General features: G+C 35.7%; 1 protein-coding gene and 1 pseudogene across 1 annotated transcript in view; both read left to right on the forward strand.

Moving 5' to 3' along the window:
• Positions 1-19,973, forward strand: part of GUCY1A2 (guanylate cyclase 1 soluble subunit alpha 2) — a 417,832-nt gene that overhangs the window by 43,713 nt on the left and 354,146 nt on the right. The gene's annotated exons all lie outside the window — the stretch shown is intronic.
• LOC132493236 (palmitoyltransferase ZDHHC7-like) lies at positions 11,415-12,329 on the forward strand (annotated as a pseudogene).

Here is a 19,973-nt window from a genome sequence, read left to right on the forward strand (position 1 = left end):
TGGAAAACAGATATTAGGTCTAATTTTTTTTCCCTGTAAGTAATGATGGGTTGTTCTCAAAATGTAAAAAGCACAATCTTGTAAATGACTGCCTCCTGTTCACAAGATGCTGGCATGTATCCAACAGGTGATTATGTGCCTAGGACGTAGCTGTTCTCTTAACTTATGTCCTATCATAATTCTTGAAATATAGACTGAGGACAAAGATGACACCTTTACTAGTCATATTCAATGTAAGCTTTATTTTTATTTTTAACAAGTCACTGAAGTATGATTAATCTTGGTTTGCTTAGATCTCACCTTTTACAAAGAATTACATTTAAAGTCTTCTGTGCAATCATTTATGCAAATGCAAAAATTGATTAACTCTGAAAAGAAAAACACCGTAAAGAAAGAGGACCTGTTCTGAGTTGGGGAGTTTGGCATGGAGAAATAGAGTTTCAACGAGTTTAAGGAAAATGTTGATGCCTGGAAGCCCTCTCTGTGGATGCCAGATGGCAGTTTTCCAACTCTGTGATTTATATTTACCAGCTTTGGGTGGTGTGGTTAGAGTATTGGTGGATTGGATTTGAGGGATACATATTTCTCTTACCTTCTTAAGATATTACAAGGCTATAGTAAAGACTAGAATTGTGTTTGTTCACTCATCTGAATGTTATTTATATTTCACCTATCATCAAAAAATATTTAAAGTCATAGGTCAGAAAATATGATCACAGTAACAAATTTTTCTCCTTTCAAAATGACCATCTCTATCTACTTAGTATAAACGCTAGGTAGTTTGATCGTTTACCAGCTCTTCAGGTTGAAGTTTGAGTTAAGTGGTTGGCATGGAATAAAAAGAGAAACCTGAAGAGAAGGAGAAAGCTTGTTGCAGAAGACCAGTCATGCTTCTGTCATGCATTTGTTCCATTGCCTCTTCCTTAGGACTCCCTGGAAACATGTGCACATTACAGAGTGGTTTATGCCCTCTGTAGTCATGGTAAAGAACTATTTCTAGACATCAACATTTTTGTCATTGATTTTCTTTTGTTGGCTTAGAAACCAGTTGTTATATTGTCTCATTATTTACAAATTAGGGATATTAAGTACAGATTATTCCTTATTTTGGTGCTCTGGCATTCACTGTGATAATGCAGTACAGTACTCTAAGGAGGTTTTTAAACTGTGGAAAAAAGAATATACAAAGAGAGATAGTTGTGAACAATGCCCTCCCTACTGGAGGCTTTTAGTGTTAAACGTACTGCTTTATTTAGTACATCTTTTGCATACCAAAATGATCTTCTAATTTTAGTTGTTTGAAAAATGTAAGCCTTTTCCAGGCATAATCTGCAAAGCTCATTTTTAGCTCCAATTAAGTAAAAAAATGTGTTTATAGTCTTATGAGGTACAGCATTGAGTATTTTCTTGGAAATTGTAACTGTTGATTGGTACAATGAAGCATCTATGCTAAAGTATTAAAGGGTGTATACTGTGTTTTCTGCTGAAGTGTTGCCACCTGATCCTGTATCTTGGATTTAGGTAATGTTGGGGAAAGGAAGACAGAACTGAATAGGGAGACTTAAGGGTGAAGGATGATATATTGCTTAGCTCCCTTTGCATAATACAATTTAAAATAAGTGAGGATTATGAGGATTTCAGTTTTAACAGGTTTCGATACTGTTAAAGGGGTTGTGGGTGTTTCATCAAAAGCCATAAGATATAGATGGTGTAGGATAAAGTCATTCCACAGTAGGACAGAAATCATATAGAAATGAGAGATCTAAGGTAATTAATCTACTGATGAATTATAGCAAACAGAGGTTTACTATTTTAATAAGTGTCAGTTATTTACCAAGTATTAACAAAGTATAGTTTTATACTGACTTTGCTGAAGTGCATTTTCTCTCAAAATAATTGGTGAAGGACATGAATTATGAAAGAATATTCATTAAAGTTTTTTTTTTTTTCTGTTTTAAAGGTCTTCTGTTAGACTGGGGCTTTATTTTCTCCAAAAAGTCAACATTTAAAGTCAGTGTCAGAGTAATGTTTTCATGGGATTATTTGTTGGGAAAATGCTAGTGAGGAGAATGGAGTGGATGACCTTTGGTGCATATACCTCACAATATTTTTGTGGTAGACTCTGAAATACTGTGAAATCTGAGCTACCTATAAAGTGCCACTGATTCCAGAATCATTAGCTGGTATGGAACTTTTTGTTGCCACTTGTTTTTATATAAGCAATAGTTTATTGCCTACATGTTGACTTGTATGTACTTTTCTGGTTTTATTGTGATTTTGAATGTGCACTTGACAGCCTTGTAATTGGCCATAAAACTGTGAAGAGTTAGCTAGCCTCACTTTAGGGTTAAGATTACCTGAGGGTTTCCTTAGAATAACTCTAAAACGTGTAATTGTTTAGTGAATTAGAATATATTTAACATATTTAGCATATTGGAGAACTAGTTGGTACAAAACCCACTTATTTTTATAGATGAATTAATATTGATAGCAATAAATAAATTCTGCCTATATAGTTCTTTTTTGGGGGAGACGAATGGTGATTTATTTATTTTTTTATTGAAGTATAGTTGAGTTACAATGTTGTGTTAATTACTACTGTACAGCAAAGTGATTCAGTTATAAATATACATATATTCTTTTTTTAATATTCTTTTCCATTATGGTTTATCATAGGATATTGAACATAGTTCAATATAGTTCTTATTACTGTAACTTGGTAACGGATCAATTTTCTCTTTCATTAAAAGTAAATTAAAAGTAAATAAAAAGTAAATAGTGTCAATATTTTAATGAGATGAATTGGAGTTAGGGTGGCTGGAAGGGAACTGATTTATTAACTGATTTAATAATGATATTATAATGTAGTAATTTAGAGCAAAAACTAGAGCCAGATTACTTAGTTATGAAAACATACTTACTCGCTGTATGAACTGGAATAAGTTACCTAATCTTTCCATACTAGATATTTCTCATTTGTAAAATGGGGATAATATAATTACATACCTTCTAGAGTTGTTAGGAAGATTAAATAAGTTAATTTATATAAAGTACTTACAGCAGCCTGATAAATAACAAATGCTGAAGTGTTTGCTCGTATTATTGAATATTCACAAAATAATGTTTGCATCAGAACTGGGAGGTCAATATTCTCCCTTTTATAGATGAGGAAACATATTTTGAGACATTAACTTGTTAAGTTCCTTTGTCAGTGCTGACAAGCCACAAAAGCAGGATTTAAACCCAGGTCAGTCTGATTCCAAACCTTTCCCTGCTTCATGCTGCCTTCAAGGGTCATTGGACTAAGATTGACTTTACATCACACCTCCAATGCTAATTACATAAGTCTTTATAGTTCTCTGAATTATGAAAGTTGTCATTGTATTGCATTTTACTTAGTTCATGACTACCTGAAAGTGTACTAGGGATACTTGCTTGCATAAGGATAGTATCAAAAAAGTTTGGTTATTTATCATTGGTATTAAGGAGAATGCAGTTTCCTTGTAATTTGAATCATTTACAGGTTAGATTTTTTTTTCAGATTTCAGGTGTTGACAGTGCAAGTTAAGGGTGACAGTGTTTGGCTCATGACACAAACATGGTTTCATAGTTATGCTGTAGTAAACCCTATGCCAGTTCTGTTGGCCACAAGATTTCAAGCTGATTTGGTGGCTTAATTTAATACATTAGATGTCATTGGCCTAGCACAAACCTTGCAAAAAGCTATATTTACAATGCCATTGATTTTGTTTTTAATGGTTAAGCTTAGGAATATTGTCAGAGTATCTCATTTAGGAATTTAATAATTTAGGCATTATTAAATTTAGGAATTTAATAATTATAAAATTATTTTAAAACTTAGGAATTTAATAATTCCTAGTAGAGAATTGAGTAGTGATTCTATGTAAATTAAAAATAACTTATGTTTTTTGCTCTCTGCTTGAATACTTTTTTCTGAAATGATTAGATGTAGTAGGTAGGCCTGAAAAAGAATGAGACTGTTGAGTGTCTCACTGCCTCCAATATGTGTAAAATTATAAAACATTTAAATAAAAACTGATCCTTAAATTATGCAGACCAGCTTTAGAAGATACAAGTATATTGAGAAGAAATATAGAGGGCTTTCTTTACTCCCCTAGATATTTTTTTCTCTTGGGAGCATTTTCTTCTGAATCTTATGACAAGCCTTTTCCCATTTATCCCACTAAATTTCTCCACACTAAGCTTCTCTTCTTTACTGATAAAACATGGCAGTCATTTTTCTTTCTTATTTTTTTGATCTTCTTTGTTTTTATCTAATGTGTTATTGCCCTATCACTAGCAGCTTTCTGTCCTGGACCTCTTCTTTATGTGGGAGAGCAACCTTTCATATCCTAAATTCTTCAGACTGCCTGTTGTTCTCTTTTCTGAATTTTTTAGTAGGTAGGTTTTTACTTTTCTTTTCCCTTTAAGTTTAAAAAAATAAACTTTTAATTATAGTATAGTTTCATATTTACAGAAAAGGTGTGAAGATAGTATAGAAGGTTCTCATACATTCCACACCTATTTCCCCTATTATTGACAGCTTACATTAATATGGTACTTTGATCCCAATTAATGAACCAGTATTGATACATTATTATTAACTAAATTTCAAGCTTTATTTAGATATCTTTAGTTGTTACCTGTCCTTTTTCTGTTCCAGCATCCCACTCAGGCTATATTACATTTAATTGTTAGGTCTCCTTAGACTCCTCTTGGCTGTGACAGTTTTTCAGTCTTTCCTTGTATTTGATGACCTTGATGGTTTTGAAGAGTACTAGTCAGTTTGCTTTCAGATGTCTGCTGTGTACTTTGACATATCTCCATCATTATTGGGTGTGTGTTTTGAGCACTTCCCTACTATCTTGTGTTATAAGATGCTCCAGACTCATCTTGTATATTTTCTGCCTCAGTCATTTCTCAAAGTCATTTCCTAAAGGAGTCTCAAAAGAGTCCTGATTCCTTTTGTTGGAAAATGGTGTTGGAAACCAAAATCTGGGTACTCGGTGTACTCATTGCCATTGGGGTGTTGCTGCTTCTAGGCTCTCTCAGTTGACAGAGCAAGGAAATATATATGTGTATATTAACTGCTATATATATATATATATATATATATATATATATGCCTGTCTATAAATATTTCTGTATTTCTGTATTATGCTAAATATGAGTTCATACTGATGTCTTCAACTCTAACCCATTATCATATGGATCATTCTAACCTTTCCCCCTTGCTTACTGTAACCTCCTACTCCAGCAGTGAGAAACTTTGTTCTGCTTAGCCATTGATCTACATAATTGTTCAATTGCAGTGTAGGAGTATAGTTGTTTCAGAATTGTTATTACATGCTCCTATGGGAAATGATTTTTATCAACTAGAGTACAGTGTTTGTGTGCAATTTCAGAGTATGGATTTACATATGAAGTTTTACAGACTCCACTCATTTCCAAGGTTATTTAGGTCAACACCTTTCTACTCTACTACCTTCAGTGAAGTTTTTTTTTGCACTTGTAATAAAGTTTGTAATACAGTTATATTCTTTGTGTGACTTGATAGCTAATTCCTTTTTTCATTCCATTCTGGGATCTTACATTCCATTTCTGGTATATACATATGTATATATATAAATATATTTATATACAAATATATATAAAATTTTGTATATATATATATATATATATATATATTTAAAATTTGCATACTGTAAAGTTCACTTTTTGTGCCATATAATTCTGAGTTTGATAAATGCATAGTGTCATGTATTCACCATTATAATATTATATTAAATACTTTTACTGCCTTAAAATTCCTCTGTACTTCTCCTTTTTAACCCTACCTCTTTCCCCCCAACAAATCCCTAGAAAATACTAATCTGTTTGCCACGCTATAGCTTTGCCTTTTCCAGAATGTTATATAAATGGAATTATAATAGCATGTAGGTTTTTCACATTTTTTCTGTTTTTTTGTTTGTTTGTTTTTTTGCTTAGCAGTGTACGTTTAGGTTTAGTACATATCTTTGTGTGGTTTGATAGCTCATTCCTTTTTTCTCTCTGAATAGTATTCCATCATAATAATATACTACAGTTTGCTTATCCATTCACCTATTGAAAGACAGCTGGTTGCTTCTGTTTTTGCTGATTATGGATAAAACTGCTATAAACATACACCTGCAGGTTTTTATGTAGACATGTTTTTGAATCAGTTAGGTAAGCACCTAGGAGTGTGATTGCTGCACTTTGTTTAGCTTTGTAGGAAACTACCAAAGTGTCTTCCAAAATGGCTGTTATCACTTATTCCTCATTCTCTCCAGAAACTGGTTTGTCAGATTGTTTTGATTTTAGTCATTCTAATAGATGTGCCTTTTCCCTTGAAGTTTTAATAAACAAAAACAGCACCTGCTATCTCCTTATAATTTCAACATATACAAACTATAGTTAAGAATTTTGTTTTTCTGTTTTGTCATTATGAGTGCTTTTCCAAGATTTTATGACTGATTTAGAAACTGTTTAAAAAATTATTTCTAGTATGATTAAAAATCATACCAGAAATTATCCATGGTGCTAACAGGCAGAATATTTCTCTTTGATTTGCTAAAAATAACCCCCTGGAATGGAGTCAGCCACTGTTATATAGTGGAAAATGAAATATTTTATGTATTTAGGTGTAACTTCTAAGTGATATGACATCCTATTTACTGAAGATGTTCAAAATATCAGTCTTTGTTAATATGCTTATGCTCCCCTCATCTTCAGATTAATGTAGTTTGAATTCCTTTCAACACTATCAATGGCCAGTGAGTCAAACTCGCTTAATGAAACCTCCTTTTGCTCAGTTCATTTTCATAAGCAGGTTTTGTAAGCCTCTTAAACAATCTCCCATTGCTCTTTTCTCAGGAAACAGTATAATTTCCACTTAATATCTGCAAAATTCCTAACATGGAAAAATTATCTGTGACTTAGAAGAAATGAAAGCACAGTTAGGTCAGCCCTTTTACATGGTCTTGTGAGGAAGGCAGGAAGGCTATGAGGCTGTGATGTAAGAGTCTGCTGCAATACTTATTGACCTCTCTACTGCTTCTATTACAAAAGAATAATTTTTGGTTTTTCTCTCAGTTAGCAAGAAGTTTATTCTTTCCTTACTATGTGAGAAAGATGATTGTGGGCCCATACCACTTCCTATGTGAAGCTCATAGGTCGTTTTTTTTTAACCATCTCTTGGAACAAATTCATAGTGCTTTGGCATATTTACTTTTTAACTTTAAATACCATATGTTTGTGTTCACTCCTTTTGAATCTTTTAGCGCAAATGAACACACCACCTTCTCTCCTCCCCTCTCTTTTCCCTTTTTATTTTATGCCTTTTATTCATTAAATTAATTATTTTTATCTTAGGTCTACTTTTTCTTTGTTTTTTCGTCCTTTATATTCTCTGATTTTATTGCTCTTTGCTACAAATCTCTAACTTTGACTGGACTATAAATTTTAATAACTAGTTAATTATCTTGAAAATTAATGAAAATTTTAAGTAAGATTAGAGTTAAATTCAAATATCCTAGGTTTTATTGTAGATGAGTTTTCATTCTTATTAACCTTGAGTTTAGGTGTTCAGTCAATTTTAAGTGTTTTAACAGCATTTCTATCACCATTTATTTAAATTAATTTGATGAACAGAACTTTATGAGTCAGAATAAAGATGTTACTCAAATTAAGGCTTGTTGTTATATGATGTATTCCCTTTATTATCTCACAGTCAGTCTATTTTCAAAAACAAAAATATGAATCTTTGTATTTGCTTTTTATGAGCCTGTTCTGTTAAAGATTCTCATATGTTTTATTTTCCATTTGGGGAGCTATGATTATGTATTGTGGATGATTTTTATAGGTGTTTTGGAGTTCTCTTCCCCTATTTCTGTTACCCATAATGATAGGTAGTTAAACTGAGGTAAGATATTCATTTCAAATGTAGTATGATTGAGCTGAAACTTCCAATTCCTGACCTATCCTGCTTTTCAACCAAGTCTGATCTTAACTTTACAATAAGAAATGATAATTTTCCTTTGTGAAGAAAGGAGATGTAGATTTGGAAATATTAGTCAGAAATTTTCCCTGTGATACATGTGAATTTTATTGTAGCATTTGTGGGCAGCTTCTATATTCTTATTCCCCATTGTTGTGGTCCAGACTTGGTTGGAGTAGATTGTTGGGAGATAGATAGAGAATGGTTGGAGATATGAAGGATTGAGCTTCACTTCCCATGTAGAAAAGAGGAGTCAGAAGAACCAGCTGTGAGTCCCCACAGAAGAGATGAATCATTGATGGTATGAGATAGAATTATTTGATGTAAGGGGAGTGTTGTTAATAGATGTGAAAAGAAACCAATGGAACACATATAGCATCCAGTTGAAGAAAAAAACACGTGTGATATTTATAAGCAAGGATGCTGAAATAATTCCTGACTCATACATACTGGTCAGAATTGAAAATTTTCCAGAGCTAGATGAGGAAAATAGGAGGAAAATCCAACTCTTAATATATGTATATTTATTTTAACATTTATGAATTTATGCTTTTGCCCTTCCTAGAGAGATATTTTTTGCATTATTGCTTTGAATTCTAATCCCAGAAGTAATTGTCTCTACTCCAGATTCTAGAAGAGTAGATTCCACTAGTGATTATACAGTAGGATCATCTGGAGAAATTAAAAAAAAATTATCGTAGACACTATATCCAAATATTCTGATTCATCATATCTAGAATGGGGACTGAAAAGTTGTATTTTAAAGATAAGTTCCCCAGGGGAAATGCCCGAGATCCTGAGCTCTCCTCCTACCATGGGCACACCAAAATTACAACCATTTAATGAGCACTATTGATAAGAAAGACCAGAAGACTAGTAGAAAAGATCTTTTACAATTAAAGAAGTAAAGAAGGAACCACAACATGATGGGCAGGAGGGGCTAAGATGCAGTATAGACAAGACCCATACCCCCTAGTGGATGACCCACAAATGGGAGGATAATTACAATTGTAAAGTTTCTTCCCAAAGACTGAGGGGTCCAAGCCCTACATTGGACTCCCCCAGTCTTGAGGGTCCTGTACCAGGAAGACAAGTCTCAGAATGTTTGGCTTTGAAGGCCAGCTGGGCTTACTTTAAGGAGACACACAAGGTTGTGGGAAATAGAGACTCCACTCTTAAATGGTGCACACAAAATCTCACATGCTCTGCGACTCAGGGCAGAAGCAGTTATTTGAAAGGAGCCTGGGTCAGACACACCTGCTGATCTTGGGGAGCCTCCTGAAGATGCAAGAGGAAACTGGAACTTACCCTGGGGACATATTGACAACAGCCATTTTGGGGAGCTTATTCTACCATGAAGACAGTGGTGCTGGCAAGTGCCATTTTGGAATCCTTCCTATAGATTATTAGCACTGGGAACTGGCCTTGCCCACTAGCCTGTCAGTGCCAGTACTGGGACCCTCAAGCTAAGTAGCTACCTTGACAGGAATTCAGCCCCAGGCTCCCTGCACCCACAGCCACCCTGGGACCTGGACCTGTCCACTAAAGGGCCCAAGACCTGCCCCTGCATACCAGTGCACTGACACTAACCCTAAAGTAATCAATCACCAGCGGGCTGACACCAGCTTTGGGCTCCATGAACCCTACAGTCAACTGTGTCAGGAATCAGCCCCACACATCAGCAGGCTGACATTATATCTTGGAACCCTGTCCCCACGACCACTCTTGCCAGATGTGGCTCAGCCCACCAGTTGACCAGCACCAGCCCTGGGACCACCTGGGGCTCTGCGGCCAGTCGCCTTGTGACCCAGCCTCACCTGCCAGTGGCCAGCAGCCTCTGTACAAGGCAGGGCCTGACAAACAACCCAACTGGAGGCTAGCCATGCCTACCAGACTTGCCCATAGTAGTCAGCCTGCTACAACAGAAGGACCTATGCAGCCAACATAGGGGATACCCTAGAACCTATAGCTCTGGTGACCAGAAAGGAGTGCACTGCTGGAATGCATAGGACTTCTCCTACAAAAGGTCACTCTTCAAGGTCAGGAAATGTAACAACCTACCAAATGCACAGAAATAAGGACAGCAATTTAGGCAAAATAAGGCAATAGAGAGAGAGAGAGTATGTTCCAAATGAAAGAATAAGATAAAACCTCAGAAGAGGAACTAAGTGAAGTGAAGATAAGCAATCTATCTGATAAAGATTTCAAGGTAATGATTGTAAAGATGCTCAAAGAATTCTGGAGAAGATTGGATGAACAGAGTGAGAAGTTAGAAGTTTATAACAAAGTTAGAAAATATAAAGAACCAAGCAGAGCTGCAGAATACAATAACTGAAATAAAAAATACACTAGAAGGAATAAAGACTAGATTAGATGATACAGAGGGACAGATCAGCAAGCTGGAAGACAGAGTAGTAGAAATCACTGAAGCTGAACAGAAAAACGAATACAAAGAAATAAGGAAGTTTGAGAGATTTCTGGGACTACATCAATAGTACTATTTGCATTATAGGGGTCCCATAAAGAGAAGAGAGAGGGAAAGGGTCAGAGAACATATTTGAAGACATAATGGCTGAAAACTTCCTTAACCTGAGAAAGGAAATATCCAGGCCCAGGAAGCACAGAGTATCCCAAACTGGATCAACCCAAAAAGGGTTACAGCAAGTTAGGCAAAAAGAACATTTTAATTACAATGTGTCTTGGTGTGTTCCTTTTTGGAACACACCAAGGCACATTGTAATTAAAATAGTAAAAATTAAAGATAATGAGAGAATATTAAAAGCATCAAGGGAAAAGCAAAATGTTAGGTGTAAGGAAACTCTCATAAGGAAATCATCTGACTTTTCAACAAAAACTCTGCAGGCCAGAAAGGAGTGACTTGATATATTCAAAGGGATAAAAGAGAAACAACTTCAACCAAGAATACTCTACCTGTAAAGGCTTTCATTCAGATTTGATGGAGAGATCAAATGTTTTACAGATAAGCAAAAGCTAAAATAATTCAGCACCATCAAATCAGCCTTACAAGAAATGTTAAAAGGACTTCTCTACATAAAAAAAAAAAGGCCAGCACTCCAGGCTGGGCTCTGGCTCTCATGTGCGCTCAGTGGCAGCCTTCCTCTCACTAGCCCGTGGGATCCAGCTGAGCGGAGCTGTGGGCGGTTCTGGCCTGAACATGAGCGCTGCTGTACAATGTGTCCCTGCCTCTGCTGCTGCAGTTGATGTTGCTGCTGCCACAGGCCAGGAGGAGTCAAGGTGCCATGCGACCCCACCTGGGCCTCGCATTCTATCACATGGGACAGTATGCACCTTAAGATCCTGAAGAAAAGGCACAAAATGTTCAATAAATGTTTAGAAATAAATTGTGAGGAAAACCATGCCATCATCAGGACACTGGCTCTGGGATGTCAAGCATCATCCTCTCCTGACTGAAAATGACAACTATGACTTTTCATCCTCCTCTAGTTCATCCGTGACAGCAGTGGCATGATATGCACCATCATGATGTGGCTTCTGATCATGTACTTGGACTTCCTGGTGATGTTAGTTGTGCTGCTGCCTTCCAAAGACTTCTGGTACTCTGTGGTCAACAGGGTCGTTTTTATCTGCCTGGTGATGCTTGCCTTGTCGTCTTACCTGAGGACCATGCTCACCGGCCCTGGAGCAGTACCTAAAGGAAATGCTATTAAAGAATACATGGAGAGTTTGCAGCTGAAGCCTGCAAACTGAAGAGTTTGCAGAAGAAGTGATCTACAAGTACCCCAAATGCTGCTGTATCAAGCCTGAGCACACCCACAACTGCAGTATTTGCAAAATATGTATTTGGAAAATGGATCATCCCTGCCATGGCTGAACAATTGTGTTGGAGAAAAGAATCAGAGATTTTTTTGTGCTCTTCACTATGTACTCCGTGCTGGCATTCATGCACACGTTTGTACTCTGAGGGCTGCAGTTCATCCCCTGCATCCAAGGGCAGTGGACTGAATTCAATGATTGTTCATCTGTAGTCACTGTAATTCTTTTGATCTTCCGGTGCCTTGAGGGTCTGATGTTTTTCAGTTTCACTGCAGTGATGTTTGGCACTCAGATCCACTCCGTATGCAATGATGAAATGGAGGTTGAGAGGCTGAAGAGTAAGAAGCCTGAGTGGGAGCAGAGGCCGCAGTGGGAAGGGATGAAGTCAGTCTTTGGGAGGCTCCCTCTTGCTGCTCTGGATGAACCCCTTCATTGGCTTCTGATTCAGGCGACTGCAGATAATACCCAGAAAAAGGGACCTAAGTTCTCTACATGAGGCCTTCTCATCATGCTGCAACTTGTTAATGGACTTTATTTATTTGGGGTCAGAAATGGTATCACAGCTCATTTGTGACCAATAGGGCAAATGGAACCTACACAAACCAGGTGTTACAGCGAGCAGAATTTATATATTTATTGTCACAGATGGGGATTTCCCACACTAGTAACTGGGTGGCACTCTGACCAGTGTCACCGTCCAGTAATAAAGGGATGTGGCCACATGAAGAAGCCAAATATTATTATCTTCCTGTACAGTTAGGAGTTTTGTTAACATACTTGGCATTTTCTAAGAAGGTGTGTGGGGTATTACAAGGGTTATTAAAATTCTGTGTGCCAGAAAAAACAAACAGTCAAACAAACAAAAAAAGGAAAAGAAAAGGCCACAACTAGAAACATGAAAATTACAAAAGGACAAATCTAATTGGTAAAGGCAAATATACATAAAGGTAGTAAATCAACCATGTATAAAGCTAGTAAGAAGGTTAAAAGACAAAAGGAGTAAAATCATCTATATCCACAATAAGTGGTTAAGGGATAAACAAAATGAAATGATGTAAAATATGCTGTCCAAAACAGTAAATGTGGTAATGGAGAGTAAAAATGCAGGGTTGTTAAAATGGACTTAAGAGATCAACAACCTAGAATTATCTATCTATCATCTATCAACTATCTATCTATCTATCTATCCCTATCTATCTGTCTGTCTATCTATCTATCTATCTATCTATCTATCTATCTCTATCATCTATTTATCATCTATCATCTATCTATCTGTTTATCTATCTACCTATCTATCATCTATCCCTATCTATCTATGTATCTATCTATCTATCTGTCTTTCTGTTTTTCTATGTATCTATCTCATGGTAACCACAAGCCAAAAATCTATAATAAATACACACAAAAAGGAGAAAGGTATCCAAACATAATATTAAAGATAGTCATCAAATCACAAGGGAAGTGAACAAAAGAAGAAGAAAGAAAGGAAAAATAACTATAAAAAACAACCCCAAAACGATTAAACAAATGCAGTAACAACATACCTATCAATACTATTTCAAATGTAAATGGAATAAATGATACAATTAAAAAACAGAGTGGCTGAATGGATAAAAAAACAAGGCCTATCAATATGCTGCCTATAAGAGACTCATTTCAGAGCTAAAGGACACACTGAATGCAAGAGTATAGCAAAAGGTATTCCATGCAAATGGAAACAAATAACTAAAACTTTTGTATAACAACACAAAAGACCCAGAATAGCCAAAGCAAACTTGAGAAAGAAGAACAGAGCTACAGGTATCATTCACCCTGATTTCAAACTATACTACAAAGCTACAGTCATCAAAACAGTATGGCACTTGCACAAAACAGATACATAGATAAATGGAACATAATAGACAGCCCAGAAATACACCCACACTTACATGAGCAATTAATCTATGACAAAGGAGGCAAAAATATACAATGAGAAAAAGACAGCCTCTTCAATAAATGGTGTTGGGAAAACTGGACAACTATGTTCAAAAAATCAAACTGGACTACTCTCTCATACTGTGCACACAAGTCAACTCATAATGGAGTAAAGACTAAAATTTAAGGCTTGAAAACATAAAACTTTGAGAAGAAAACATAGGCAGTATGTGCTTTGACATCAGTCTTAATATTTTTTTGGATATGTCTCCTTAGGCAAGGGAAACAAAAGCATAAATAAATAAATAAATGGGGCTACATCAAGCAAAAAGCATTTTCACAGCAAAGGAAACTATTAACAAAGCAAAAAAGCCACATACTGAATGGGAAAAGATCTTTGCAAATGATATATCTGATAAGGGGTTAAAATCCAAAATATGCAAAGAACTTATACAATTCAACATCAAACAAACATTAAAAATGGGCAGAGGATATATATAGGCATTTTTCCAAAGAAGACATATAGATGGCCAACTGGCACATGAAAAGATGCTCAACATCACTATCATCAGGGAAATGCAAATCCAAACAACAATGAGCTATCACCTCACACCTGTCAAAATGGCTATTCTCAAATAGACAACAAATAACAATTGTTGGTGAGGATGTGGAGGAAAGGGAACCCTTGTTCTCTGTTGGTGGGAATGTAAACTCTTGTGGCCACTATGGAAAAGAGTATGGAGAGTCCTCAAAAAATTAAAAACAGAACTACTGTATGATCCAGCAATATATCCAAAGGAAAAAAAAAAACAGTACTTAAAAATATATAAAAAATCTATATGCACCCCTATATTTATTGAAGTGTTCTCCACAATAGTATTGTCCATCAATAGATGAATAAAGATGCAAGATACACACACACACACACACACACACACACACACACACACACAGTGGAATATTACTCAGCCATAAAGAAGAATGAAATCTTGCCATTTCCAATAACACAGATGGGCCTAGGGGTATTGTGCTAAGTGAAATGAGTCTGACAGAGAAAGATAAATAATGTATGATATCACTTATATGTGGAATCTGAAAAACAAAACAAACAAACATAAAATAAAAACAGAGTTATAGATACAGAGAACTCACAGATGGTTGCAAGAGATGGTGTGAGGAGGAAAGAAATAGATGAGGGAGATTGAGAGGTACAAACTTCTAGTTACAAAATAGATGTGTCATAGGTATGAAATATACAGTATGGGGAATATAGTTAATAACTATGTATTTCCTATGTATGGTGACATATCATAGCTAGATTTATTTCAGTGATCATTTCGAAATGTATAGAAATATTGAATCACTATCTTGCATAATAGAAACTAACATAGTGTTGTAGGTCAATTATACTTCTAAATCAAACAAACTCATAGGAAAAAAAGATCAGATTTGTGGATCAGACCAGAGGCGGGGGGTTGTAGGAGAGTGAGTTGGATGAAGATGGTAAAAATGTACATATTTCTAGTTATAAGATAAATAAGTACTAGGGATGTAATGTACAACATGATCATTATAATTAACACTGCTATATGTTATACATGAAAGAATTCTCATCACAAGGAAAAATTTCTTTGCTCTGTATCTTTAATTTTGTATCTATGTGAGATAATGGATGTTCACTAAACATTGTGATAATCATTTCATGATGTATGTAAGTCAAATTATTATGCTGTACACCTTAAGCTTATACAGTGCTGTGTGTCAATTATATCTCAATAAAACTGGAAGAAAATAAACCTCCCCTGATAGTTCTGGCATGCAGCCATAACTTGACACCTTAACTCCAAGGCTAACCCTGCTCTTCGGCAAGGATGCCTAGTAAGCTCTAGTTTAATTCTTAGAGAATTTAGTACCAAGTTATACTTTCTGGTACTAGAGGTTCTGGAATCTGGGTTTATCTCTCTGTCTTATTTCTGAGAGGGGGTTGCTTCCTTGTACACCACTCAGTTCTTTTCACTTATTCTGTTTCTTTTCAGGACTTTTAGTTCTGCTTCTGATCTCTAAACAGGAACTGGAGCCCTGCTTCCACTCATTGCCCTTTGTCTTCTGGCTGCAGGTTTAATGCCTCCTGCTAGATGCCATGTGCTCTAGTGATGCCTTCCCCCCACGCCCCCCATCTCTTTATCTCTTTGCCAAATCTCCTTAATGCTGAGGAATGCTGGCTTAGACTGCCACTGTCTGTACCACACATTTATGACATCATATTTTTTTCTGATTTTCTCCTGTCTTTGCATAAGTGGGCATACTAGTTCTGGGTCAGTCCCTCACTTTCTTCGTCCTATGTCATTAACTTTGCACAAATGTATGGTAGGTTGTTCTTCAGCGAATGTCAGAAAGAGTGGGTCACACATAGTTTTAGTAAAATGCTGGCTTTAGTAACATTTTTCTCTCCACCACTACTTGGACCAGAAATCCCATTAATCACCAGAGGACAAATGTAACCTAGGTGGGGAAATATAAATAGAGTGGGCAATAGAGTGAGTTTGAAGCTACTCTGGGAAAGGGAAGTTTTTACTTGTCTGTGAGCTTTCATAAAACAAGAGATCAAGAGGGATTTCAGCCAGAGATCAACCATAGTGGTGACAAATGAGCCTGATTTTTGTGAGTTACTCCACTGAGTGATTAGTGCACAAAAAAATTTTGACTGAAAATACCTCTGATTGCTATCTTTTTTCTACTTTTTGCTCTGTTTTTCCTGATTCTTTGTACTTCCTACAACATTCTGACACCTCTTTCTCCTCTTCATTCACTTTTTTTAGTATTTAGGACTGTTTTTCATTTACCTCTGTTTTTGTTTTCATACCCTTTCTTTTTCATTATTTGGATACCCAATCCTTCATATTAATAAAAAGGAAGATGCAAATCTGACAAGCATTTAGAAGTTTGCTTCCTTTAATTTGTCATTAGTTTTCTACTTTTGTACTATATTTAAGCTTAATTTTTTAGATGACAAAATTAGTAATCAAGAGACTCTACCTTGTTGCAAATCTATAAACTTCCTTAGTTTGTTTTAAATCATCACCAGGGCTTTAGCTGAGCTAAAGTTTATTGTTGTACTGACTACAGGAAAAGGTTTATTAATCCAGTGATGTGTGTATATAATAATATAGAAAATGTTTACCTCATTAAAGAAACAATTTTCAAGTACTTTGTTCCATCAATACAAATATTTATTGAGTAGCTACTTTTTTCAGTTATTGTTCTAGGTGCTGGTGATAGCAGGGAGAGAAACAGAAAGTGGAGAGGCAGACAACAACAAAAAAACCCCACAAATAACAAAAATTATAACTTTAGAGTGATGTGCTATGAAGAAAAATAAGGCAATGGAATGTAAAAGAGAGTGGGGAAGGGCTTAAATAATTAATACGTTAATGCTAATCATTTAAATTCATTTACACAATTCTAATAGGATTTGTCCATGACTATAGTGTTTATGCTGATTCAGAGTTCCAGGAATGAACTTTTTCTTTTTAAACATCATTTATCCTAATATGGAGGAGGTTGATGTAAGTTCTGGTTTCCCCGCTGTTGTTTGAGTAGCAACTATCTCTAGAAGGAGCCAGTGATGCTGTGTCATAGTATTTTGGGCTGGAAAAGGTCTCAGCTGGTGTTCATCATTCCACAAATATTTGTTGGGTACCCTCTGTGTACCCAGGACTGTGTTGATTCTAGAGACTTGACAGTGAATAAGGGAAAGGGATAATCCCAGGCATAATCTCTGCCCTCTTAACACTGTCAGTTTAGAAGCTCATGGAAAGGCCACATGACAGGAGGAATAGAACTTCTGTACTTAGTGGACAGAATGGAATGCTGCTTGTATGTGGCCACTGGAAGACAGCCATCCCAAGAGAAGTGGGAGGCCCACGCTCAAACTGAGAAATTTGGGATTCAATACTCTTCTAAGTGGTGAGAGGGAGGACACTGTCAGGAAAGAAATTCAAATCAAATACATCCTTAAGCTTTCTCTCACTGTCATTCTCCGTCTGTCCTCACGTGCATGTACATACACACATCCACCTATATACATCACTACATCTATAGACACATATATATGTGTACATGCATATATACATGTATATATGTATATTACAGTGCTTTATTTTTATGAAAAATGTTCACATATGTTCTTTTGTTACTCGTTAAAGTCTATAGTTAACTATTGTTATCTGATTTTACAGATGAAGTGATTAAGGCCCAGATTTTAAGTGACTTTCCTAAGATCACTTAGCTAATAAATGACTGAGGTTAGATTTGAATATAGCTTCTCCAACTTCAGAAAGGGAGCACAGTTCTTTTCACCATGTCCAATTTTTCTCTATTTCTGAAAATAAATGGAAATTGTAACACATCTTCCATTTAGAAGAAACATGCTTATTTCTTAAAAAAAAGAAAAAACACTCCCCTCCCGCACAAACCTCGGTGTGCATGTTTGTGTATGTATACGATTTTACTGCATACTGTTGTATAGTACTCTATATTACTTCAGATAACTCCTTGAATTAAAAGTTATTTTATAAATAACTTTTACCAATGATGATTCTGACTATAGAATTATTTTCCTGTTCCCAAATGGGAGACAGAAAAAAGATAAAGAAAGCAATGGTTTTGAGCTGATAAAAATGGGGAGACTCCAGCTTATACTTTCATGATGTGCTTCCTATTGGTCTATATATCTTTCTCTTCGACTTGACTGTAGGTACCAAGTGGTTAGGTGCCATGTTCAATCTTTTGTAACCACACCAACAAGGAAGAGTGTCTGGAAGGGTAGGTATCTGAGAAATATTGTTTGAAAGACAAAGAAAGACTGAGGAATTATTCTAGAGGAGGGAAAACAAAAGACACAAGAGAAACAAATGCAATATATGATCCTTTATTGGATCCTGGACTAGAAAAAAAAAAAGTAGCTGTAAAGAATATTGTTGGGGGGCTTCCCTGGTGGCGCAGTGGTTGAGAGTCCGCCTGCCGATGCAGGGGACACGGGTTCGTGCCCCGATCCTGGAAGATCCCACATGCCGCGGAGCGGCTGGGCCCGCGAGCCATGGCCGCGGAGCCTGTGTGTCCAGAGCCTGTGCTCCGCAACGGGAGAGGCCACAGCAGTGAGAGGCCCGCGTACAGCAAAAAAAAAAAAAAAAAAAAAAAAAAGAATATTGTTGGGACAGTAAGGAAAACTTGAATTTGGACTGTGTTTTAAGTAATAGTATTGTACCAGTGTTAAATGTCCTCATCTTTATGATTTTACTGTGTTTTTGTAAGGGAGCATTCTTGTTCTAAGGGAATACACAGTGAAGTATTTAGTGGTAAAGGGGCATGGTGTCTGCTACTTACTCTTAAATGGTGTGTGTGTGTGTATGTGTGTGCACGTGAGAGAGAGAGAGCGTGCATAATAAAGCAAATGGGGTAAATTTTTAACAAATTGGTGAATCTTGGTAAAAGAATATGGAAGCTTTTGAACTAATCTTGCAACTTTCCTCTAAGTTTAAAATTATATCAAAATAAAACATTTCTAAAAACTATTGAATAAAATTATATTTAAAATAGATCATTGATCCAAAGGGACCTTCTATTTCTATTTGGTTTTAGTACCAATTAAAAAAAATCCAAAACTAAACTAAAATAACAAACATAAATGAGTTTAAGTGCTTTTGTAGTCTATTTTTATACTTAAGTATATTTTGCTGTTCCTAATATCATCAATGAAAACATCAAATTCTATGTAATCAGTGTCCAAATTGGAGCTCATCTATGGATATTATTTTCCTCAAGTTTTGTGGCCTTATAACCTGACTTAGTGATAAAACTGCCGACTAATTCTACTGCTCAAGTTATCTATTTTATTTTTTGATACTACAGTGAGTGGTGTCTATACTAGGACTTGTTCCTTTCTGCTTGTAATCCTCTTACTGTTATGTTATGACATTTTTGTCATAACAAAGATGTTATGACATCATTGATATAATCTTTTCTATCGACTCTGATTTTCTTTTTTATTGCTTCCCTGACATTTTAAGTACCCAGAGTAAATTAATATTCACAGTCTGTCATCAGTCATTAGATAATATTGCAATGTGCTATAAAAGTGTTTCTATATTTATTAACAGTGCTTTCTGCATCTCTATATAACTGTTTGTACAATTAGTTAAATAGAATCTTCATCTGAAGCAAGATA

Source organism: Mesoplodon densirostris, chromosome 7 (genome assembly GCF_025265405.1).
Source record: "Mesoplodon densirostris isolate mMesDen1 chromosome 7, mMesDen1 primary haplotype, whole genome shotgun sequence".
NCBI classification, from domain to species: Eukaryota; Metazoa; Chordata; class Mammalia; order Artiodactyla; family Ziphiidae; genus Mesoplodon; species Mesoplodon densirostris.